Source organism: Myotis yumanensis, unplaced genomic scaffold, assembly GCF_028538775.1.
Source record: "Myotis yumanensis isolate MYYU_CA2020_CCGP unplaced genomic scaffold, mMyoYum1.0.hap1 SCAF_3, whole genome shotgun sequence".
NCBI classification, from domain to species: domain Eukaryota; kingdom Metazoa; phylum Chordata; class Mammalia; order Chiroptera; family Vespertilionidae; genus Myotis; species Myotis yumanensis.
Genome location: NW_027223754.1, coordinates 124,301,329 through 124,327,897, shown reverse-complemented (window position 1 = coordinate 124,327,897; position 26,569 = coordinate 124,301,329). Strand labels below are relative to the sequence as shown.

The 26,569-nt window shown below is 43.0% G+C and overlaps 1 pseudogene; it reads left to right on the top strand.

Moving 5' to 3' along the window:
• Nucleotides 1-763: 763 nt before the first annotated feature.
• LOC139006320 (small ribosomal subunit protein uS5 pseudogene) lies at nucleotides 764-22,319 on the top strand (annotated as a pseudogene).
• Nucleotides 22,320-26,569: the final 4,250 nt, after the last annotated feature.

The following is a 26,569-nucleotide window of genomic DNA, read 5'->3' as shown; positions in this document are numbered from 1 at the left end:
CCTAGTTAAGTTAATAACAATGTACCTACCTATATAGTTTAAGTTTAAAAAATTTGGCTCTCAAAATAAATTTCAGTCTTTGTACTGTTGATACTTGGCTCTGTTGACTAATGAGTTTGCCGACCACTGTATCCTGGGGCACATGACTGGTGGACAGTTAATGAGGGGCTGGGATACTCCTCAGGGTACCATTATACACATTCCCTCCAATGTTTTTATTGCATTATCACAGTCACTTGAAAATATTCATTTATTTTGCTGTAGAAAGTCTGTGTGATTGTTATGCCATTTTTTCCCTCTTGCCCTAGGGCAAGGCCCATTTGCCTTCTCTGAGCCACACCTGGGAATGGGCACCCCTTGACCCTTTTTTTCTTTTTTCTGTAGGTGGCCTGAAGATGCAGGGGTGGAGTAGAGAAGGGTTTACTTGTTGCCTTTGTCAGAGGAATTTGATTCTGCTCTCTACTCTAAGAGTCTGTGTGGGGTTCGCTTCCTAACAGATATTTAAAAAACAAAATTTACCCACACTTTTACCTCTAATGTTATTTCCATATTTCTTCCTACTCTTGTCCAAATGCACTTCTGTTTGCAGTCTGTTTACAAGGCTATCTATCCTGTTAGACTCTGACGTTCTTTAAAGAAGGGACTGTCTTAATAATTCTTACGTCTTTAAGGCCTATCACAAAATAGTTACTCAATACATGTTTAGTAATTGCACGAATGTTGTTAAAACCATATTGTAGCTTCTTCTCTGAGGAAACACCAAATGGCAGCTGACACTGGTGCAGCGGGAGAGCCCACAGGCCCGTAGGAGCCCTGGAATGGGAGCCACGGCGACATCTGTGGAGGGTTTAGCAGCGGCATTCAGGGCCAAGGTTTCCGCTTAGGTCAGGGCGAGGGCTGAGGCCACAGAGCTGGCGGAGGCAAGGCCAAGGACAAGGAGTGGATCCCTGTCGCCAAGCTGGGCCTCACGGTCAAGGACATGAAGATCAAGTCCCTGGGGGAGATCTCTCTCTTCTGCCGGCCCATCAAGGAATCTGAGATGGTTGATTTTTTTTCCTGGGGGCATCCCTCAAGGATGAGGTTTTGAAGATTATGTCCATGTAAAAGCAGACTCGTGCTGGCCAGCAGACCAGGTTCAAGGCATTTGTCGCCATTGGGGATGACAACGGACATGTTGGTCGGGGTGTTACATGCCACAGGGAAGTAGCTACTGCCATCCGTGGGGCCATCATGCTGACTAAGTTCTCTGTAATCCTTGTGTGGCCAGGCGACTGAGGGAACAAGATCGGCAGGCCCCACACTGTCCCTTGTAGAGTGACTGGCTGATGTTGCTCTGTGCTGGTGGTCTTGTTCCCCACCGCCAGGGGCATTGGTGTTGCCATAGCCCCTAGTCCAGTGATGGCGAACCTATGACACACATGTCAGAGGTGACACTGACACGAGAACTCATTTTTTGGTTGATTTTTCTTTGTTAAATGGCATTTAAATATATAAAATAAATATCAAAAATATAAATCTTTGTTTAACTATGGTTGCAAATATCAAAAAATTTCTATATGTGACATGGCACCAGAGTTAAGTTAGGGTTTTTCAAAATGCTGACACACCGAGCTCAAAAGGTTCGCCATCACTGCCCTAGTCCCATGAAGCTGCTGCTGAAAAAATGGCACTGGGGATGGCTGCACCTCGGACAGGGATGCACTGCCGCTCTAGGCAACTTTGCCACAGCCTCCTTTGATGCCATCTTCAAGACTTTCTGCTGCCTCACCCCGACCTCTGGAAGGAGGCTGTGCCCACCACGTCCCCCTGTCAGGAATTCACTGACCAACCTGTAAAGACCCACGTCAGAATCTCCATGCAGAGGACCCACATCCAGCTGTGGCCACACATAGTTTTATACAAGAAAAATTAAAGGGAATTAAGCCTGGTTTTAAAAAACCATATTTTAGTCTGCTATTTCCCCCTCAACAGATTATTTTCTATATTTTATATGGCCTTAATAATTATTTTATTGTCTTCTTAATGTACATTTCTCATAGGTATATTATCATTTGAGTTGCTTCTATTATTTTGAAATGTCTTGTGAGTTAGTAAGTAGGGACATGACTTGATATAAAGATAGATTTGGAGAAGGATCATGTGAATAAGTGTGAATTTTGGTCAATCAAATGGTCCAGAGGTAGGGAGACCAGTTAGGAGGCTGACCTCAGTCACACAAAATGAAGCTGATGAAGTTACCAAGCCCAGGACTAGGATGATGCTTGTGGGAATGCAAAGGAAGAAACAGTTACTCCATCCACTACTAAAGCCGGAAGATATAACCATGGATTTGTCCCATATGGAGCTAAATGTATGACAGACAATAGGGGTATTGTCCTGTGATGAAGAACATTATTTTAGCACCTCGGACAGCTCCTGGATTGTCAAGTAGAGGCTCTGGGTCTTACAAGACCATTACTGCTGTCAATGATGGCTCCCTTTAATAAAAAATAATAAGAAAATAAATAACATTTATTGAGCATGTGAGTAATGAAAGCTTCACATGCATTAACCTATTTAGTTCTCATAAGGAAACAGGCACAGAAAGGTTACATAATGTGCCTAAAAAGTCATGCAAATAGCAAATAGCAGAGCTAATTTCTGAACCCAGATAGTCTAGCTCCAAAACCCATTATACTATACTGTGCAAAACAATTACAATTGCCTGGCTGGCGTGACTCAGTGGTTGATTCTTCGTCAGGGCACATGCCTGGGTTGCCAGCTCAATCCCCTGTGTGGGGCATGCAGGAGGCAGCTGATCAATGATTCTCTTTCATCATTGATGTTTCTATCTCTATCTCCCTCTCCCTTCATCTCTGAAATTGATAAAAAAATATACATAAAAAGCACAATTATAATTTAGTATGATAAATTCTACAGCAGAAAAGTACAAAAGAGGGGCAGTGTACACAAAGGAGGACAAGGAAAGGAGGAGGATTCTGGGAAAACTTCCCAGAGAAAAACACACTGGAACTAAGCTTTCAAGAATGAATGGGATTTAATTAGAGCAGATGGCCAATAGGCTACCTGCATTGAGAAGGGTTCTGAGGCAGATCCAGGCTCAGCAAAAAGCCTTCCAAGATCAATTAACAAATGAGGTAGAGAATAATGGGAGACCTGACACTGGGGAGGTAGATGGGCCTAATAATAAAGGCTCTTGGATACAATTTAAGAAGTTTAGACATTCTCCCTAAAAGCTATAATAAGCCACCAGAGAATTTTAAGCAAGGTGTGGCAGGATAAAACTTGCATTTTAGAAAAAGCTTTCTAATATTTCAGGGTAAAGGTAGCAGAGTAAAAGATCATAGGTTCTTCTTTTTCTAATACCTAATGTTAAAAAACAAAACAAACAAAACAAGCTCAGAGACAGGGCAACAAACTCACTCTGGATAAGGTGGGAAGTGGGGCAAGGAGACTTCATCCATACTATACTACAACAGTTACAAAAAAGATCTTATTGGAGCTGCCCCTACTAAACAAGAATGAGATGAAAACAAATTACATGGTGACAGTCAAAAAAATGGAGGGGAGGAGATGAAGGAAAATAATGGGTGATTATGAAGAGCTGGTTTGGAAGAAAACATAGCTCCAAGATACAGGAGATCCCCAGGGAGTGCCTTGAACTAAAAAGACCTTAATAAGAATATGAACCCGAGAGAAGACCTCAAAATTGAGATGATAAAATAACAGAGGGAGAATAAAAAGGATATTTCAGAGCTAAGGAAATGAATCAAGTACTGAAACATCATCATATACCTAACACATAAATCAGAAATGCCAAATAACAGGAAAGACATGATTGAAAATTGAATTAATGGCATGGATAAAAAACTTGAGATAATTATGACAAATACAAAGGGAAAATACAGAGGGAATAAAGCAATTATGGAGAAGATAATAAGAGAACCAGGATATAATCAAACCTAGGGATAATTGGTGTCCCTAATTAGGGTAGAAAATCCAATAAATGCAACAAAATAGGCTTTCAGAAACACAATACAGGAATGTTTTTCCTAAAATAAAGGAAGAATTGAATCTGCAGAGGAAAATTTTTACAGTATGACAGAAAAAAACCCTACTTTGAACAAACATGAACCATTTGCAAAGGAAAGTGGTTATTTAGACATCTGGGCAGAAAAGGCAAATCTTCCACGGAGATGGGTAGGATGCACACAGATATTTCCAAACCATCTCAATACCAGAAGAAAAGGAAGCCATGTCAACAGAGTTTAGAGAGAAAAAAGTATGACCTAGGAATATTTCACCTCACCACAGGTAGATGTCTCAGGCATGAAAGAACTCAGAGAGTAAAACACTCGAGTCTTTCATGATAAAAAAAAAAATTCAACTACTTCAGGACAAGGAGATGAATTTAATTAAAGAGATTCAGGAACAGAAAACACCAAAGGAACGGTTAAGAGTACTGGTGATAGGCTGGTGAGCTATTTAAATCCAGAACTAAGAGCAAACAACTGAATTCTATAAAATGTAAATGTTACAAATCCTTATAATATAAAAATAATACAAAGATTTTTTAAATCATGAGGTGGGAGAATGAGACGGGGAGAAAGTAAAAATTGCCTCATCTTTCACCTTCAGGGAACCAATTGCAATGATCTAAAATTAAATCATAAATCAAAAGAAATGTCATAACTTCAACCTTTTAATTATTTCCTAATTTTTTTTTACTTCAGGAATGTCTTGAAAAACACTTCTCCCATGGTGGGAAAAGAAAGTTATCAGAAACTGAATTTAGTTTACTTTTAGTTTCTTTTCTTCTGTAAAAGTAAAACTTAAATTTAATACTTTAATTAAAATGACATGGATAAATGATCATAAAATGCTCTCTCTCATCTCTTAACTTTATATGTAAATAGAGACACTTCTTGAATTATGTTAACACATTATTTTGGGGTGATGAGATTCCCCCCCACACACTTTTATTTAGATATAACTAACATATAATATTGTATTCATTTAAGGTGTACAACATATTGATTTGATACCTGTATATATTGCAAAATGTTTATCATAGAAACCCCACTTGTGCCTCACCCCCATTCCTCCCCACAAAAGTAAATATCCTGAATTTTTAAGTACTAATTTTCTTACATTTTTTGTAGTTTATCACTCAAGTGTGCATGCATTTCTGGATGTCTTACCCATTTTTAAAAATTTGATATGTTGTTTAAGTCTCTTTCATCTATAGGACCCCCCTTCATGCCTCTCTTTTCCTGAATCCGTTGAAGAACCCTGGGCATTTGTCTTGTTGTTCCCGCAGTCTGAATTTTGCTGTTTGCACAGTTATGGTCCACTCCAGTTTGTTCCTCTGTACATGTCTTTCCTACAGAATGGCAGCTGGATCCAGACTCTCCTTGGCAAGACCACAGGTAGTATTGTGTCTTCATCAAGAGGCATGTCATGTCTGGTTGTCTCTCTTTTGGTGATGTTAGTAGCTGTTGATCAGTTCCCCAATCGACTTTTTAAGGATTACAAAGTAAATATTTCTATACTAGTATCCCAGTGCACAAAAATTTGTGCACTTGGGAGGGGGGGGGCTCCCTCAGTTATTAAACATTTATAGGCACAACACTGACCACATTGGTGGTGGTGGTGGTCTTGTCAGAATGTGTTATATTATGCAGATGAAAATCTATTTAAACAGATTTGATGTAGATATTTTCAAAGATGGAAGAATTGTCCCTGTCAACTATTTTAGTTGATTCATATCTTCACTAATTGTCATCATTGCAAAATTTTCAGTCCCCATATGGATTGCTGGATATAATAGGTCATGCGCTGTCCCTGTCCTTTGTAGCCTTTGTTACCTTAAGGACTCTAGTTTTCCATTTATATGTTTAAGTACCAACCTTACCGGCTTAAAAATGTAAGCTTCTAACACTGCTCTCTCTGTTCCCTATCCTTCCGATGAAAAGTGGAGTTGGGTTGCAGCATAGGAGAGAAATTCAGAAGGGGAATATTGAAGTAATGACTACAGTAGGAGAAGAGGGAACCTATTTCCCTGGCCATAGGCGCTGGTGCCCTGGACCACAGGGCTGGCAGCTTCTCTGGGTGGCTGCAGCCTGGGACCTTGGGCGGGTGGCTTGTCCGTCTCCTGGGCTGCAGCCAGCTGCAGGCACTAGCAACTGGACCAAAGGTGGGCGGCTTCTTCTTCTTCTGTGCTTCCAGGGAGGGCAGTCAGTTATGTGTATATGTGTGTGCATGCAAACATAGGCATGTACATGTGTGTATGTGGAAATCTACTGGGCAAGTCAAAACCATAGAAGAGTTGCCCCCTATCTCTTGAATCTTCCAGAGATATCTCCCACTTTTTTATTCTATCACTACTGGAGAGTCAGTATTTGCAGCCAGCCAGCCAGTGACTCTCTCAGTGTCTATATGACTTCTTCTTTCCCTGTCTGTCTTCCAACCCCTAATCATATTTCCACCTGGATGCATCATTTTTACTCCCAATATGCTGTATAGAGAAGGAGTCAGGATGCTGTCTTCCCATGAATAGTACTCAGTAACAAACCAATTGCATTTTAGTTGGGCAATGCCCCTACCCACCCTTCAAATCCCTTCCACCATGCATTTCTGTTTCCCTTTTTGTTTGTTGGATTGTTCTGCTGCTCCTTCTCCTCACCCCACCACTGTTGGATCATAAGGTAAAATTCTTTTACCATGTCAAGAAATTATTAAAAATACAGGTACTGTGAAAAAAAAAAATACAGGTACTTCACCAAACACCGGCTGGGTGGGGGGCAGGGAAGAGGCGGCTGCTGGCGGCCACCTCTTCCCTACCCCACCCTGATTCTCAGATCACTGGCTGGGGGGCTGGCAAAGGTGGCCCTGGTTCTCCAATCACGGGCCGGGGGGTAGGGGGCCGCCTTTGCCATGCCACCTGGCTCTTGCCTGCCGCCTGGGTTTCCGATCACCGTCAGCAGCAGGCGGCTTCTTCCATCCTTCCCCTTTCGCCTCCCAGCATTGCACCTACATATGCAAATTAACTGTCATCTTTGTTGGTGGTTAACCGCCATCTTTGTTGGCAGTTAATTTGCATATCACCCTGATTAGCCAATGGGAAGCATAGCAAAGGTACAGTCAATTACCATGTTTGTCTATTATTAGATAGGATATCTTGGTAAAAACAATAAACATTTTAAAAGATTTCTAATTCTACATATTTTTCATTTATTAATGGAAATGCTTTCATAAAGAGAGAATTCATCCTTACTGGTTATCTGGTGTTAAGATAAATGTTAAGAAAAGGCAAGGTAAATGTTTGTTTACATTTCTTTACTTACCAGTTTTTAAGATAATGAATTGCTTCCGTATCATCCTCTTAAAGTAATACATTTTTAAAAAATATTTGTATGAATTTATGAATTTAAACATATTTGATGGATTTCAACTAATTGCAATGATTATCCTTTCTGAAAGCACATTGGCTGGTCTTTGGCAGCAAGAGCTTCTTCGGCCCAGCTTCTGGGGTTTTCCTGCCAGGTCCCTGGGAGTGTTTGGTACTTTCCTTGCTATCAGTATGACAAAGTGTTCTAAACTCATGTTGTATGTTTTCAGTCCAAGATAGGAATAAGCTATTTCTCTGAGAATCACCCATCTTTTCAAGAAGCCTTAACTTTATTTATTGGTAAATGGGATCTCAAGATCACCATTTGGAACTAAGAATGCTCTATGTTGCTGCCTTGATCACAAAATGTTTAGGCCTCTCAGTTGACAGAGATAAGACTATCAAGACTGCACACACACATCCTATAGACTACAGAATATATGTATATATTTATTATACATAGGGAGAGCATTTTGTATAATATAGGTATATAGGTATACTAAGCCTTAAAATATAATTGTGTTTATTTTTACTTAACCTCATTTGTATTATATCTATATTTTCTTTCTACCAAGTGAGAATCCTGGTTCTTCAGAACACAGGCATGATAGAATATCCTATATTTGCTCATTTAATTTATTCTCAAACTGACTCAGAATAGCAATACTAATACTACTAAATATTATTGCTGAAGACATTTGAGAACATTTTTGCATTTACTCTCCCTACCCTGCTCCCTCACTTTTTAATAGCTGTGCTATATCTGCATTATATGGTCATATAACCATTACATAACATACTCTCTTCCTTTTAACAACCATTTCATTTTAACTTAAAAAACTTATTTTTAATTCTCACCATGTCTCTCCTGTCTGAAGCCTGTTCTCAAATAAAATCCTGTGAACAATATTCCCTTAGTTCTCGAATGTGATAACAGTTTAGCTGGTGATTACCCAGGCTGGTCCGTTCTGAGAGTTCACAGCGGCTGGACTACTCCAGCTCCTTCTGTTTTTATAGCAAACCCATTCCACTCTCCTGCTGTTGGAGTTGGCAAAGCTCCTCTCAGTTGCAGCTGCTGTTCTCTAATTGGCCGGCTGGCTTTCCAGGGGATGCCTGTTGACTGGGGACTTTCCTGCTCTCGGATCCGTCAGATGCCCCACTGCTCCCTCTGCTTTCTTCTGCACAGATGTTAATACCATGCAGGTCTTTGTGCATTTGTGGATTTGGGGCCTATCTTGTCATTTGTTTTTTTCTCCCATGTGTACATGACTTTTTGGTTTAGCCATCTAGTCGCTCTCTCTGTCTTCATTTGGAGATTCAGAGAAATTTAAAAAAACAATGCTACCCCTATCATCTTCCCAGCTAATTTTATTTTATTATATATTTACAACAACTATGTTTATGTAGGAAGAAAAGCAATGATATTTCTATTTTGGAAAAAAATAAGGTAAGTCTGGCTGCATTGTAGTGGATGGCTTTGAGGGAATTAAACAGATACAATCAACTGGTATACACTAATATAGCTGAACTGTTGTTAAAATATTTATTTTTAAAATATATTTTTATTGATTTTAGAGAGGAAGGGAGAGGGAGAGAGGGATAGAAACATCAATGATGAGAGAGAATAATTGATCGGCTTCCACCTGCACACCCTCTACTGGGAACCGAGCCCACAACCAGGCCATGTGCCTTTGACCAGAATCAAAGCCGGGACCTTTCAGTCTGCAGGCCAAAGCTCTATCCACTGAGCCAACCGGCTAGGCGTTAAAATATTTAAATACTTCCCTTTCAGCTAGTAAGTAGCCAATCGTGGTGCCCTTCCCTTTAATGTCCCTTCCCTACATCCCCAAGTGAAACAGGAAATATGAGTTAGTGTCTATTGCAGGAGGGGTCCTTGGGGATCCTGTTCTAAACCCATGGGTCATTAGTCAGTGCGCATGCTGCTTGTTGGTTAAATGTTTTGAACATTATAGAATCTATAAAATTTGGAGGCTGGTGATACAATAATTGGGGGGGGGGGGCTAAAAGAGAAGATGATCAGAGTGTGTGCCTTCTGAATGGACCTCAGTTGAATAGTTCAGCCAAGATTTCTTAGGCGCTTCCTGTGTGCTAGGCACTGTGCAAAGCTGAGAGGCACAAAGACAATAAGACAAAGTTCTTGCCTTGAGGAGCCTGCAATGTACTACCCTGTCTCTAGGGCCACTTATCCGGGGAGAGGATGCCAGTTTTGCCATATTGGGTTATAAAGCTCAGTCCCTGAGCAGACATAAGAGGAAGAAGGAAAGTGCAGACCTAATAAGAAAGCTCTTGCTTAAGCAATCACCTTAACATAAGGCTCACATCTCTGTACCTTTGGAACAGTGACTGCCCTGAGAGGCTGGACAGTTAATTAAAGCACTAATCCAGGCAAGGAACGCTCCGTCCTTGTACACAATGAGTCAAGCGGGTCTCCTTAGACATGAAAGCCTGGATTCTTATCTACAGAGTGAATCAGTTATTTAACTATTCATGTTCTGTGTCCTGATTGGACTGGCAATGCTTTCTTTGAATATGGAGGAGAAAGAGATCTGCAAGAAAAGCAGGCTGGAAACATGGTGCTTGTCTAAATAACAACCACAACAGTTTTTCTTGAGAAATATTTTTTATACTCAGCAAAGCAAAGTAATTGAGGAGCTGCTCTAATTTTTGTTTGCTCAGTGACTGGAAACACAAATCTCGGAGAGGAAAGCAAAATCATACCAGCTGCTCATCCTCAGAGCTCAAAAAGCACCAGAAGGGAAAATAAATTTTCTTATCACCATCATTCCCCTAAAGTCAATAAATTTCAATTGATTCAAGTATTAAACAAATATGTATTAAGCACCTACTATGCATCAAGCTATTATCAAATTGCATCTTCAAGGAAACTAATATGCAGGAATCACTAGTGTCAGGTAGAAGAGGTATAGAAATCCAGTGTTTTCCACAGTAGAAGGAATACTTTAACAGGAGCCAGACACATTGTAAGTAGGACATTATTGTTAATATGTTCAGATGGGACTTCCGAGAGAATGAACATAGTTGTAGCAGCGTGATTAGTCTGTAGAGCTTATGATGCATTGGGGAACCTCCTACCTCTGAGTCTGCTTCTGAAGCAGAAGAATCAGACCGTACAAATTATCACCTGACAAAATGAGAATGTTACGGTGGCAGCTGTTACCATTAACTTCTAGTAATACAATGGTGTGCAACACGGGAAGAGGCTGTATCAAAAATCTTGTTGCGGAGGCAGAGGGAGTAAAAGGAACATTCTTCAAATGACACGTTCCCTCTTAGTAAGAGATTTTTATATGGAAATGCTTAAGAGCACAGGCTCTGCAATCAGCTGGCCTAAATTCAACTCCTAGCTCTAATAGTTACTAGTTATATGAGTCGGGATAAATTATGCAGTCACTATATGACTCAGTTTTGCATCTGTGAAATAGGAACATTGATATTCAAGGTATCTGTTCATTCAGCTGTTCTGAAGGTTAAATGAGTTAATATATATAAATCGATGAGAAACATGCCTCCCTCCTAGGTCCTCCTCCACTGCGGCCTCTTGCTGACCTAAGTCAACCATCCTAGGGAGTGTCCCAAGGCCCAGACTATGATAGAATCAAGAGGAAGAGGGGATCTTGGAGGACATCTGCTCTTATTTATTCTGGAATCCGCTCTCTGAACTCTAGGCCAAGTACCTGGCTCCTACTTGAACACACCCTAGTTACAAGGTTTTCTCCCCAATAAAAAACCTGTTCCATCACATTGGATGGACATTGGAAAGGTCTTTCTTGAATTGAACCAGAATCTCTTTTCTCTGTCTGTTGGAATTGGAGATAACAAGGTTATTCATATCCTTTTAAGCCATGGAGGACAGCTAGCTAACAGTATACAATTAAGCACATGGGCTCTAGAGGCAGACTGCATGGATTGAATATCAGCTTCCTCATTTATGGGTTGTGTGATCTTGGGCAATTTAAACTTTTTATGCCTCCGATTTGTCATTTTTAAAACGGTCAGACTTACACTACCACTCTAAGAGGGTTGTTGTGAGGATTGAATGAGATGATATGTTGAAAGAGCCTCGTATATAAGACTCAATGAATGTTGTCAATGATGCTGATGCTGTTGAAATCTCCCCTGGGCGTTAGCTTCTTCAGGGCTAAACAACCCTATTTCCTTCTCTGATGCAACATTTGCCAATACACCTCAGCCCTTTCCTCTGAGTGCGTGCCATCACCCGCTTTCCTCCCCAGGACTCCAGCTCCCGAATTCCTCCTTCATGTATCCCCAGGCTGGAGCCCGGTCTCCTGTGAATTCTGGTCTCCTCTCTCTTGTGTGGGCATTTGTTCATTCGCTGACTCATTCACAAATGATTTTAAGCATCTGTATTTTTATAAGTGGGTCCCAGGAGAGAACTGGCCCTTCAGTGTACATATCCCACTTGTGACTCACAATGAACTCCCAGTGGACTGGACCAGGGATCTGCTCACTTTCCAGTGAAGACCCAGATGATAAATACAGGGTGGGGCAGTAGCAGGTTTACAGTTGTGAGTATGCAAAACACAGAGTTTATTCTGCATTATTATTTATTAATCACTCTATTATTTTCCATGTGAACAACTGTAAATCTACTTTTACCCCATTCTGTATTTTCCACTTTGCAGTCCATTCGCCCCCAACAGCCCTCCCCTGCCGGCCTGATCGCCCACAACTGCCCTCCCCTGCTGCAACCTGCCTCCGCTGTCGAACCACCTCCTCCGAGCTGTGCAGAGCCGTGGGATCCCCAGGCCTCACCACGTGGAGCGTGGAGCGGCCACTGGGCCCCGCCTCCGCTGTGCTCACAGCCATCTTGTGATGGCCATCTTGTAACGTGAGGGCGTGATGCCACCTAGGCTATTATTAGTATAGATATCCTACAACTTTATGAGCCTAAGAAGGATTAACCAGCCCAGAGCCCAGAGCTGGTGAGGGGTGGAGCCAGGCCTGGTACCCAGACAGGCCTCTGCAGAGTGAGCCTCCACCACGCTCCGTGAAAACGCGTGCTATTTGGAAGCAGTTACACCTCGTCCTCTTCATTCCTAAAAAGTTAAGAAAATAATGACAGAGGCTTTAACACAGCAGCAAACTATAACTGGTTCTGAAATCTAAAACCAGAAAAGAAAATGAGCAGACAGGCCCTAGGACAAAACTCCCTAGATTTTAGGAGGAAATCCTTAAAAAAATACAGAAGAACAAGGGTTTTTCTGAGACTATCTTTAAATGAACTGAACTTGTGTGCATGGGTATAAACACTGTATTTTATTTTTTTAAAAAACGCTTTTATTATACCAGATTCCAAGTGTAAATTTTCTTTCTCTGGGGACAGTGCAGATGGAGCACCAGAGCTTATTGTTAGCAGCGGTGTCTTCGGAACCAGAACCAGAACCAGATCAGACAGCAAGAGACTGGCTGCCTCTTAAAATTCCAGGCTAGTCAACCCTCAGTGGCATCAGGAGCCCTCCTTCCCTTGCTGTGTTCCTACCGGGGACCCAATGTGGGTGAGACAAGATGGCCCCACAAACTCCTGGCCTTGTCATGTCTTTAGGAAGAATCATCTCTCCTTCATTCATGTGTTACCAGGACTGACCCCTACATTGAAAACTCTGAAATACTGAGGTACAGTCCCTGCCTGGAGCGTAGAATCTAGAGGTAAGTTCTTTCCTTTGAATCCCACTTACCCCGAATTTCAAATATTTCTGACAATCATTTTCAAGCACAGAGTGTTTTTTAGAACATTGAGATTTTTTGTGGGACAGAGACAAACTGTATCTTCCAGAAATATCCAGCTCAAGGGTGCTCTAGACTGAATTAGGTCCCCTCAAAATTCATATGTTGAAATCCTGACCCCCATGTGACTGTACTGGCGCTAGGGCCTGTAAGGAGGAATGAGGCGGGATGGGTCCTGATCCAATAGAACCAGTGCCCTTATCAAAGGAGGAAGAGGCACCAAAAACCTCTCTCTGTGTTCACACACTGTCGGCCCCTAGCAAGCAGGCAGCCACCTGCAAGGCAGGACCCAGCCCTGCTGGCACACTGAGCTCAGGTTTCCAGCCTCCAGAGCTGTGAGAAAATAAAGTTCTGGTTAAGCCACCCTGTCTATGGAGCTTGGTTATGGCAGCCCTGGCAAACTGAGCCATGTGGTGTATGTCTTATTGTCATGTTCAGAGTAAGTAGGGGCACAAAAGAATCAACATTCAAATGTCAGTCCGGGGGCCTAATGGGCATCTGTTATTTTGTCTGCTCGGCTCCCCTGACTTCCTCCAGGGAGCTCCTTCACCCCAAGTCCATGTCACTCACATGGAATTGTCAAGCACAGTTTACTGCCCTACCTGGCCATGCTTGTCCTCATACCCTATTACCCCATCATGGGATTATAATTGGTACAGCGACGGGCACACCAGACAAACAGGACTTATCAGAGCCCCACTCTCCATTTATATTCAGTATCATTGTGTAGGTTTAATATTCATTGAGAGGACTTGCTGTTTCTGCTCGTCTCGCTGAGCTAGGGGCTTAAGGGCCTGGCTGAGTGCAGGATGCCTGCCTGTGACAGGAGAGGAGGAGGCTGACACAGAGGAGAGAAAGGAGACAGAGAGCGAATGTTATTTACATGTCTGGTCCCAGCCACGCCTCACAGTTAGGTGAGCCAGTAGATTTCTTCTCTTTGAGCTTAAAGCGAGCTTGAGTTTTGTTTTCTGTCACTTGCACCCAAGAATCTTGACTTATCCAAGAGGTCCATAAGTCACTTTGTGTCCTTTGCTGACTGTATTTGGCCAGAACCCAGGCCCTGAGTTCCTTTCATGGTCCTGGGGCATGCACCTTGCTGATCCTTTTCTCTTCAGACAAGGGGAAGGGCAGTTACTACTCAGTTCCCATGATTCTCCTGATTTCTTCTCTGAGGTTTCTCAGCTAAAACCTCAGTTTTGTTATCTTTAAAACAAGAAAAGTTGGTGTGAAATAATTTTGTAGAGTATCTAACACACTGCTGGGGAGTGGTAGGCACTTGGGGATGTTGGCTCCTATCATGAAAAATTCTCCCTATGGGGCCCAAAGACCACCCCATGTGGCTATCTTTTCCTTTCCCTCATGAAAAGCAAGAGCAATGAGCAGATTGAGTTCAATATCTATTGTTTTTACAATAAGAGAAAGGTTGCCTCTCTGCATAAGGGGGGAGAACAGATGTACATAAATCTTGTGCTTAAAACTATGCTTTGTTTATAAATTATTCTCGCCTACTTTCTTGTTTCATTTTAAGAACAAGAAGAAACCATCCCTTCAGTGTCCAGGAGGGAGGGATGGAATGTAATGCCATCATGGGTGCTCAGTTTCTGCTCTGAAGAAACTAATAAAGAGGGTTAGCAAAGCTTCCTTCCCTGGCTCAGTCACCAGATGGGCTTACAAAGACCTGGTTGGGTCCTGGGCATCTCCTCTGCCGTCCACCGTCACCGTCACCGTCACCGTCAGATGGGAGATGCCATCCCTGGGGTGAGGATGGTCTGGAGCAGTGGTCAGCAAACTCGCAAGCCACATGCGGCTCTTTGGCCCCTTGAGCGTGGCTCTTCCTAAGCCTTAGGAGTACCCTAATTAAGTTAATAACAATGTACCTACCTATATAGTTTAAGTTTAAAAAATTTGGCTCTCAAAAGAAATTCCAATCGTTGTACTGTTGATATTTGGCTCTGTTGACTAATGAGTTTGCCGACCACTGGGAACTGAAGATGCCCATGTTCAGGGCAGACAGGAGCCGTGGGGCATCGGGGATAAAGTGCACAACTCTTCTGACTGATCTTGGCCTCCTGGGACCCTGCAATTTCCATTATTTGGGATCAAAAAGAATCATAGCATAAATGGCCCCACGGAGAAGAATCATTCTGTTTTGGCAGGCCTCAGGAGGACTTCTGTTAGCAGTCAGGCTTTGCTAACCCACCAACCAGAGGAGGGCAATGCTCACACTGGCGTGGCAGACCATTGAACCATCACACTCAGGAGCCTGGTCTCAGCCCGGGCCTTAGCCACAGAAAGAGGTCTGAGTCATGTTGCTCCTCAGGCAAAGCCTTCTGTCACCCTGAGCAACATCGCCCATCTCAGCCTGGTGCTGAGACTTTCACTTCCTCTCCCTCTGGCCCTGATGACTACGGAAACCAGCTCTACATACACCAGGCTGTGCATGCACTGACCTTGCTTGGGCTCCGCACTCTGAAGCGAGTACCTCTCCCCATCACATTGAGGAAGAAACTGAGCCTTGGAGCTACTACATAACCAGTTAGAAGGGGAGGAACTGGCACCTCTGTGTGACTACAACACCCACGTTCTTTCCCACTGAACAAAAATTTTCACATGTTTAAGACTCCTGTCCCTAGACCTGCAATGAGGGGAACAGGCCAGCACACCACCGCTCATTTCATGGGCTCCCCTCTAAGAATCCTTATCTCTTTCACTCTTAAAGAGAAAGCTATCCAGCCAGCACCATTGAAAATATTTACTCCCCAGGAGAGGAGAGGTTGTCAGCCGATGCTTCCTCAATCAACCACAAGAGTGCCTGGCACACCATTCCTTTTCTGTTCATTCACTGACCAGCTCCGGCTTCTTGATCGAAGCCCTGCCGTCTTTAGAGTGACCTGTGCCCTTATTATTATCCCTCAGTTGGTCCAGCTCTGAGGGCCCGATCTGCTCAAATACCAGAGAGTAACCTGTCAAACCCTAAGCCGCTTGCTATTTCCTACGAATGACATCCAATTGCACATTTCATCAAGGCATTTCTTGAGAAGCCCCTGGTTGTCAAGGTTTTGAAAAGTTTTCAAATGACCATCATTGCACTTCCTTTCAGCAGTTGGAGGGTCAGCGGGCAGGACAGACAGGCGGTGATGCCTGTTGTCTGGTGACGGCTGCACGTATTGCAGCAATCTCAGACACTGGCAGCAGGACGGGCGTGCATGGCTGGGTGTCTGCTCTTAATGGCTTCAGGCCCTTGTTCACCCCATTCCCATTCTTATTAATCAGTAATTGGAGACAGCTGTCTACGAGGGACTTTTTATGGCATTTTAATGTCATTTTATTTTCCTAAAATGTCAGCTGAACAGCCAAGGAAATTGCCCTTCAGAGTCCCTGGAGGTTGTTTTGAGCTGAAATAAACTGCCACCATGGTCAGCCAAGCACTAAATGAAAAATAGTGTTATATACCAACGTAATATTTTAGGGAAGAAAATGTGCAAACCTGCACTGAGGTGTCTGCCAGCATGACCTCAAGCTGTAGTCACAAAGCCACAGAGACGACCCAAAGGCCAGAGCCACGCATGGCCATCAGGTAGGGGCTGGAATTCAAGAGAGGGGGAAAGAGCAATGGGGAATAATAGGTCTCTATTCATCAGTCACAGCAGCCTCGTCAGCCAGAGAAGGCAGGAGTGATGACATTTTTAAATGATTCATTTTGTGAGAGGACTTCTGTGTGAAAAGCAGTGGATCGGGGCTGATTAGAAGCTACAGCTAAAGCCTTGAAAAAAAAAAAACCCCACCAGAAATTGTGGAAGAATTATGATGAGGGATGAGGCAACTTGGAAAAAACAGATTATAAAACTGAATGTACAGCTTTTAAAAAAAAATATATTTTATTGATTGTTTACAGAGAGGAAGGGAGAGGGATAGAGAGTTAGAAACATTGATGAGAGAAGAACATCGATCAGCTGCCTCCTGCACACTCCCCACTGGGGATGTGCCCACAACCAAGGTACATGCCCTTGACTGGAATCGAACCTGGGACCCTTGAATCCGCAGGCCAACGCTCTATCCGCTGAGCCAAACCGGTCAGGGCTGAATGTACAGCTTTTGAAAATGATATGAGAGAGAGAAAGAGAGCACATGAATGAGTGGCTGTCAGGGTTCTTAAGCCTGATTTTGCAATAGAATATTCTGGGGTGTGTGTTGTTGTCTTTTAAACACAGATCCATTGCCCCTACCCCTATAGGTTCTAATCTATGAGATGTGGGCTGGGGTCCAGGTGTCTGTATTTCTAAAAACTCCCCAGGTGGTTCTGGTGCACCATCAGCATTGAGAACCACGAGTACATCCAGAGAGGAAAACACAGACACACACACAGAGAGCTTTATGGGTATTTCGGAATTAATTTTTCCCTGTGGTTTTTCTATATTTTTGCATATTATTCTAGGACTATGCATTATATCTACCCTCAGAATAGGTTATTACTAAAAATTATAACTGAACTTGGGAAAACTTGACCCAGCAACAATAATAATAATAATGACTGGCATTTATAAAGTGTCTTCTGAGAGCCAGACACGGCTTTCTGAATGTTGCCCTTTAGTCCTCACAGGAACCCTGTGATGTGGCACTAACATTTGTACCATTTGCAGATGAGGACAGCAGAGGCCCGAGAGCTTGCAGCTCACACAACAAGAGAGTGAAGATTCAGGGGCTGTGACCCACTCTCCCCAAGGCTTACCCACACATGCTGCTTCGTTCCAGGGAAAGGATGAACGGAAGAAGTCCTGTGTGGTCCAGACTCCTATCCGAGCCTCAAGGGCTCCCCTCCAATCACATCATCACAGGCCCTCTCCGTCCCTGCTCCGGACCTCACCTGTGCCTGTGTGGAGCTCCCAGGGTTCATGGGAAGTTTCCTCCCTGCATTTCCATCAGTGCTATTCCTTCCTCAGCTTCCCGGAGTTTGCTATTCACCTGAAGGGAAGAATTCTGTTTCCATGCAAACTAGAAAGAGAAAAGAAATTGAACACTACAGGATACTGGCTGGCTTTTAAGCCACGGCATGATAATACTTTTTACAAGTCTGTAATTAAAGGACTTTAATTAAAATCCTGTCGGAAAGTCTTCATTGTTTATTATTATTATTTTTATTATTATTGAAGTGGAGAATGAAGTCTGTGAAGTGCTCTGGCCATTGTTCCTGAGGATGAGGATGTGAAATCTGCAGGGTTCCCCGGGGAGAGGGCAGAGTGCTCAGCAGACTGTCTCCATCCACGGCTGGTGGTGCGGTCACTAAGGGATTTTCTGAAAGAGAAAAGGAGTGACTCCCCAACCAGAACCAAAGGTCTTTGCTAGTTTGTCGATTTTAAAGATTTTTATAATCCAACAAGTGTTCACAGTCATTCTCGTTTATGGTAAGGTTGCCAGGTAAAATATAGCAGTTTAGTTCAATCTGAATTTCTGATAACAAATAATTTTTGATAAAGGATGTCCCAAATATTGCATGGAACATAGTTATACCAAAAATTATTAATTGTTTATCTGAAATTCAAATTTAACCAGGAGTCCTGTACTTTTATTTGCTAACCAGGGCAGTCCTATTTAATGGAAAAATGGAAAATTGAATTTATTTTCTCCCTGGTGACCGTTTTTCCTTCTGTGTCACCAGTTCAATGATTTGAGGGACCATAAACCAGATCATTAATCCCAGCCCACCCTTTGGTGCCAGATACCCACAGGGCCAACTCCTTTGTTAGTCAGTAAGTGTTACACATTCCAAATGCACACCTGCATGCACACCCTATGCACAAGCATCCACATGTACTCCCTCCCCTTCCAACACACTCACACACACACTTTAACACACAGGCGTGCGGATGCATGCGTGCAGGTACAAATGGACTTCAGGTTCTGCTGACATTCTAACATGCAAATCCCTCACTGTCTGTGCCCTCTGCCGTGGCTTTCTAAAATCACAATTTTCCTTTTTGATCAGTTCTTGTCCATTGGAGAAGAAAGCCTTATCTCCAGCTTGCTTTGTGTGGGCAGCTCCTCTGACCCGGCTTCCACAGAGAAGGTTGGTGATAAGACCTTATCTCTTGTGTTCCAGAACATTTGAATTTTTCTTTTCTTGCCATTGCATCAAACTGATGCTTTTAGTATGAAGATGATGACAGTTGTCTAGGATCAGATAATGAATGCAATTTAGTAGCAAGGAAAAACAAAACTGCGGGTTGAAAACTTGAGCCATATGTTTATTTTTCATAAAACAAGGGTAGAAAAATTCTAAAGTATTCTCAAGAAGCAGTATAGCATAATGGCTAAAGGAATCATTCCTAGAGCCAGGCCACTAGAGTTACCAGCTGGCCAAGTTACTTAATCTTGTCTGTAAAGTGGAAATAATAACAGTATCTTCCTCATGGGATTGTTGAGATAATTAAGTAAATACATAAAAAATGTATAAGATAGTGCCTGGCACATAGTATTTACTATTATAATTGCTTCTTATTTTCCAGACACAAGGGTAGTGTCTTTACACATATAATCCCATTTAATTGTCAAAATAAGCCTGTGAGGTATGTGGACATGAGGAAACTGAGGCTCCAAGAGGTGCCGAGACTTGCCCAATGTTCCCCAGCTAGCATGCAGTGAAAGCAAGATTTAAATGCCATCCGTCTCAGTATAAAGTCACTGTTCTCTTGGTTACCCATGTTAAGATGATAACAGGTGGAAAGTACACAGGTGGCAAGATGGTAGCTGGCAGAGAGGGGACAGAATTGCTACCCTGGGCATTGCCTCTGTGGAGTGGGGGTGGGAGGGTGTCAGGAGAGGTTTGGACTGGAACACTTGGTAGAGAGGATAGTACCCTTTGTTTAGGTCAGTGATGACGAACCTATGACACGCGTGTCAGAGGTGACACGCGAACTCATTTTTTTGGTTGATTTTTCTTTGTTAAATGGCATTTAAATATATAAAATAAATATCAAAAATATGTCTTTGTTTTACTATGGTTGCAAATATCAAAAAACTTCTATATGTGACACGGCACCAGAGTTAAGTTAGGGTTTTTCAAAATGCTGACACGCCGAGCTCAAAAGGTTCGCCATCACTGGTTTAGGTGCAGGCCTCACCCAAACATTTGCCAACCAGATTAGGACCTTATTTTCTTTCAATCTCTCCCAGCAAACTCCAGGAGAGGGAAAGCCCTGATCCTGGACTCTGCCTGACTCCATCATTATGACAGTGCAAGGCCGGCTGAGCTACCAGCTTGGAGTGTGTTCTAGAAGCCCAGGACTCTTCCACTCTTTTCTGTATCCACACCTGCCTGCGTCATTTCATTCAGTCCCTTTAATACCATCTGTGGGCTGAGGACTCCGGAGCCCAGACCCCTCCCCTGAACTCAGACTCACAGCTGCCTACTCAGTATTCCATGTGGAGAGCTAACAACTATCTCAGACTTAACAAGTTAGAAACAGGATTTTACCTGAGAGACTGGCTTCACCTGCAGTGCTCCTGGCTCAGCAGACAACAACTCCATTTTCCCAGCTGTGCAGACCTGAAAGCTTACGGTCCCCCTTCACACCTCTCTTTCTTGTGCCTCCGATATGCAGTTCATCAGCTCATCCCTTATCCCATCTACCTTCAAAATACATCTAGAATCAGACCACCCCCCACCACTCTGCCCTGACCATCCTGGTCCATGCCATCTCCTCTTCACCTGGATTCTGCCCTTGCCCCCTGCCGTGGTGTGCTCTTCACACAGCACTCAGAGCGCTCTTGCTAAATGTGATCAGGGCACATCCCTCTTCTGCTCAAACTCCTCCAAACACGCTCATCTCAGAATAAAGTCCAAGTCCTTGCAATGGCCCGAAAAGAAAAACCTGGATCTTTATTCCACCCCCAGCCCTTTCAGATCTCACCTCCCACCACCACCCAGCTCCACCTGCTCCAGCCACGAGGCCTCCACACCAGTCCTTGGATATGCCGAGCGGGCTCCTGCATCAGGGCCTTTGTACTGGTACTTGCTCTCCTCTCTACTGGGTGACTCCACCACAATGGTCTCATGACCCACTCCCTGCTCAATCTCACCCTCTCAGAGAGGAGTGCCCTGTCTACCCACATACAACAGCAACATGCCACTCTCACCTGGACACTCCCTCCCCTTAGCGTGCTTTATTTTTTTCTCACAGCATTTATCACTTATCACCTCCTGATGTAATCTATTCATCGATTTGCTTATTGTCTCTATGTTTTACAAGAGAACATACACGTGGCTAGAGACTGTCTGTTCCATTGACTATTTCCGTATTCTCAGTGCCCAGAAGAATATGTACACTCAGTAGGTGCACAATAAATATTTGGTGACTGAGTGAATGGAAGCCTTCTGGACATTCTTGTGCCAGCTGAGCAGAACACACTGCTGACTGGTCAGCTTCCCTACCCTAAAGTTGGGCTTTAATAAGACTCTCTCTTCTGCACTCTTTCCTATCTTAGACATCAAAACCCCAGGATGGTCCTAACAAATCTTTTACGACTGACTTGACTTCGTGTCTTGTGTTTCTGTTTCCTTTGGTTTGGCAGAAGAGGCTGGTGGGCAAAGCCAGTGCCCCTGCGTGTCTCTGGATCCCCATGTGCTTTGGAAGGGGAAATAATTCTATACAACAGACAAATGACAACAACCTCACCACTCAAGTAGAGAAGAAAACAAAGCCACACACCCTGAGCATACCTCCAAGGACACTCCAAATGCGCTCAGAAGCCAGTGCTGGCAATCCATTAGTCTCCGATTACCCTGTCTTGTCATCCTAGGAATTGTGTTTGCAGCTCACGCCGAGAGCAGGAGGCCTCGTGAATTGAATGCACCAAGGAGAAAGCTTTCTAAAGCCCAAATTAATTATCTACAGCAGCATCTAAGCAATTATTATTTTATGAGGCGTTTGCCAGTCAGACCCTTTGGCACATCCATTAGGGACCCTCAAACCATGCCTTTGAGCTGCAGAAATCTCTTTTCCCCTGAAATAAGCAAGACCATTAGAAGAAGACATTGCTGATTCAGGTGGGAGGCTCACCCAATCCTCCGCCTTCTGCAGTTTCCAAACGGCTGCAATGTTGCCTGCAGGAGCCTGGGATGAACAAGGAACATTCCAAGGACTGAGCACTCAAACATGTGACATCTGCATGTTCCTGGTGTCTTCTCCTGAAAAGACCCAGGCACCTAATCATAGTTGTGCTGATTAATTGTTTCTCTAGTTAGATGAACAAAAGCATCAATGAGGCCAGACTCTCTATTAATGGGTCCTTCGGATGCACATTCTGGTCACGTAAAGAGGACTGTGCCCCTGTGGACATGCTGGAGCTTCGCGTTTTTCCTGAAATTTTAATCAGTCATGACCCTTTTAGTATTCTAAGCATTCAACCAGCACAGATTTCTAGTTCATTTTATATATAATATAAACCCTGCATGGCTAGGGTTCAGGACCTGGAGAAGGGCTGCACACAAATGAAGAGACTAGACAAGAAATATGAATTTGGATATCATGGGGGTCCAGGCAGAGAGCCATTCTCTAGTGGAAAGGCTTCACTGGTGCCCAGGCCCTGTTGGTTTTTTATTCAATTTTAGATACACATCTTGCCCTTAGGCAGGCAATCTGGTAGCAGACAGACTATCTTAAAGGTCAGTACATATTAGTAAAGAAATACTTTGAGACTATTAGGTCAGGAAATTGCTTGAGCCACCATTGTCTCAACAGAACAATTGGTGCATATCTTTAGCCCTTGCCAAAGCTGAAGGTCCATCAGCCTTCTTTCTGGGTTCCCTGTTTGCACTTTCATGATAGTGTAGACAATGGATGGCTTCCAGGATGTATATATAATATATATAATATATGTAATATATATATATGCACATGTACACCATACTTCAATTTGCACCATTATTTTGTGTTAAGCTAAGAAAGAGAATGATGCTGTCAATTAAATTAGAGCAAACAATTAATTATAAACTGTGTCCTGATCAGATAAGTTAAGTTGCAAAAAATTATGCATCTTAGATTTATTTGCCTGCACGTGTGTGTGTGTGTGTGTGGAAAAAGAGAATGATGTAATTTTAAAAACTCATGTAAGTGGTTTGGAGCAGCTTTAATATTTAACATTTTCACCATTTATAAGATTAAGGAAAATACTATGATATTGTTTTTTAAATCTACCTAGGAAATTTTAATAGAATTAAAACAATTATCAACTGTCTAAAGTCATTTCCATTTAGACTCTAGTGAGCAGGAACAAGTTCTCTAACATGTGAATGAATTGTGAAAGCTCTTCTGCACACTCTTTGCAAAGGGCCAAGCCAGGCTCGGTGTTGGGTGTTGCTTCCTCAGCAGAGTAAGTAGTGTGGCAAATGCCTGTCACCTAGGATCAAATTCACTTATGCACTCACTCACTGACTCTCATAGGCTCCTTCGATCCTCTTTTGTCAGTGGTGATTTTCTAGATTTGTCACTAATTGCTCATTTTCAGAAGAAAAGAGTAGAACTAGATTGATTTCCAAGCACCCTTTCTGCTTTAACATTCAGCTTTATACTGATTCCACTTTGATTTTTAAAATGTAGGAATCAGTTGACAAAAATTTAAAGGCCATATTACAAGAGAGTTAACTTTTTTGAGCACTATGTGTAAGACACTATGGTAACTGCTTTCCACACAGTATTTCATTAAATCTTTGAAGCAGCTCTGGGAGGTAGATGTTACTGTGCCCATTTTACAGAAGCAGAAGCTGCAAATAAATGCCAAGCACAGTGTGCTATTTCTGTTATATATTTATTGAGATACAATCCACAGCTCATCCTTTAATACCTGTAAAGTATAAAATTCAATGAATTTTAGTATATTTTCAGAGTTGTACAATCAGCACCATAATCAATTTTATAACCTTTTTTATCACCCCCCAAAGAAGACCCAAACATTTAACTGTCATTCCTTACTCGCTGCTCGCCCAGCCCCTGGCAACCACCAGTCTATGTTGTGTCTCTCTAGAGTTGCCTATTCAAAATATTTCTTGTAATGGGAATGATACAACATGTGGTCTTTTCAAGTAGGGCCTTGAATCCAGGGTTTCGGACTGCGGAATTTTATAGTATTCTGCCTCACTGTTAGGTGTTTTGGAGGACATAGATAAAGTAGGACACATACGTTGGAAATAACAGCAAGCAATATGCATTTCACACTCAGAATCAAAGAGGAGACAAGAGTGTGGAAAGATACATCTCCCTTGCTTCCCAGTTTTCCTGCTCGTCTCTGCCTGCCAGTGGATGTTTAGATGTGCCCAGCGGTGTTTGTGTTCTGAGCAGTTAGCCACCCACTGATTCTTATACACTGTTTGCAGCTTACTCAGCAGCTAAACAACAGAGAGAAAGCAGGTAATGGTCCTTACTCTCTGCAACAGAGAGGGGGCAGGTTGTGGTTTCGTTTCTGCACTGAGTTCTGAGCTGACAGAGCATTCCTCATCATCTCCATGCCATAGCCGGGGGCTCTCCCTCCTGTGCCCTTGCTGAAAGTTTCAGACTCTCCTGGAACTCAAACTGCTGCAAATCCCACTGTAAGGGCCACCACCTTGCCCTGGTATGTGGAGACATGGGGTCTGGTGGCATCTGCAGAGGCGACTGTGCTGGATATTCCCCATTTGTCTCACACCATCCTCTGCCCTCCTCTACCGGCTCTGGGCCCCCAGAGGGTGGTCTCTGGAGCTGCATCACCCAGGCTCCCTTGGCCTCAGGTGGGACAGGGGGTGGCATGCAGACAATAGAAGGGCAGTTGGATACAGAGGTTGGGGTCTTTAATCTTAGCCCCTCTCTCTCCCTTTGGGTCTAGGGGTGGGAACAAGCTTCCTTCTGTTGCTAGCGTCTGGCTGTCTCAGAACCCCTTTACAGTTCTCTTCATTTGTTCCAAACCTTTGAAAATAATTTTTCCATTAATTTCTTTCAGTTCAATTCTTCTGTGTGTGCCATCTGATTCTGCTAGGACCTGACAGCTCCATTATCCTTCAAATATTCATGCCAAAAGGGGATCGGGAGAGCTTGCTATCTGCCTACCCCAATATCCATTTCCTTCCCTCCAAATAAAGGCTGGGTGTATTTTTAGCTGAACACTTCATTTTTATCCAGGCTATCCTTAATAAATATTTTATTTATTTATTTATTTATTTATTTATTTATTTATTTATTTATTTTTGCCCCAGCCTTCTTTGAAATTAGCTATGGCCATGTGACTTGATTCTGCCCAGTAAGATGTACCATGAGTTTTTAAAATCACATCATTCTCTTCTTCAGAAGTAAAATGTAGCAGCTTCTGGGAGACCTGAAAAGACAGCTGATCCTGTCATTGGCCGTCTCTCTGCGCTCCTCCCTCTACCCCCCCTGCTTGGAACATGACATGATGGCTGGAGCTCCAGCAGCTGCCTCTGACCAGAGAAGGCTAAGCCTTAGGGATGGTGGGAGGGAAAGCCTGAAGGAGCTCGGGTCCTTGGCTTTCTGGAGCCACCATACCAGCCTGACCCTCTGTGACAAGGCTTTCTTGCTTAGGCCTCTCTTATTTTCGGCCGTCTGTAATATGCAGGTGAATTCAATCCTAGATTGGAAGAGAAGTGTGGTTTGGTAGAAAGAACTCTAGACCTAGGGGTGTGGATAACATTAAAAAAATGACCATAGGCATAAGGATTCAAATTTTCACTTCCAAGCATGGTCAGTGGATGAGGAAGTTTCTGTGACTTCCCTAAAAAACTATTTTATCTCATGCAGGCAGGGGGCTAATGAAGCTGAGACTCAGAGGCAGAGATGGATCCTGAAGATAGAAGAATTACAAAATAAATTGAATTCACTGCCTCATCCGGTCTTTTAGGGTATTTATTGGGGAAATTGGTTCTTCCCATGATACTGAAGTGGAGATATTTTGGAAGAGTCAGATAACCCCCCAAAATTAAAACCCCAGAACTCACGGAGCATCCTAGGCTAACAATCGCAGCCCTCCTCCCATTCTGATGAGGCTGGCCCTGTCTTGTTCAAAGACAGCTTTCTCAGGGGTCACCTTGTAAGGGGTCTTCATAGTCTACCCCTACCTCTGCTCATTGACTCCAGACCTACATTTAGAGTCAGATTCCAACATGCCCTGAAATCAAAATAAAACCAGGAAAGAGAAGGCCTGTACACCCAAAGCATCACAAGATTAAGGGAAAAATTTCTGAGTGTTAGGAAGAGACACATATAATTTTAGATCAGATCAAATTTATCTTATAGGTGCCCTCACCAAAAAATTCTGCATTCAACACGACTGGAAGGGGATTAAACTCGCTTGGTTGTTTGAAACTGAGTGCTCATAATGGCCTATGCACGTGGACTTTGGATGCCACCCATT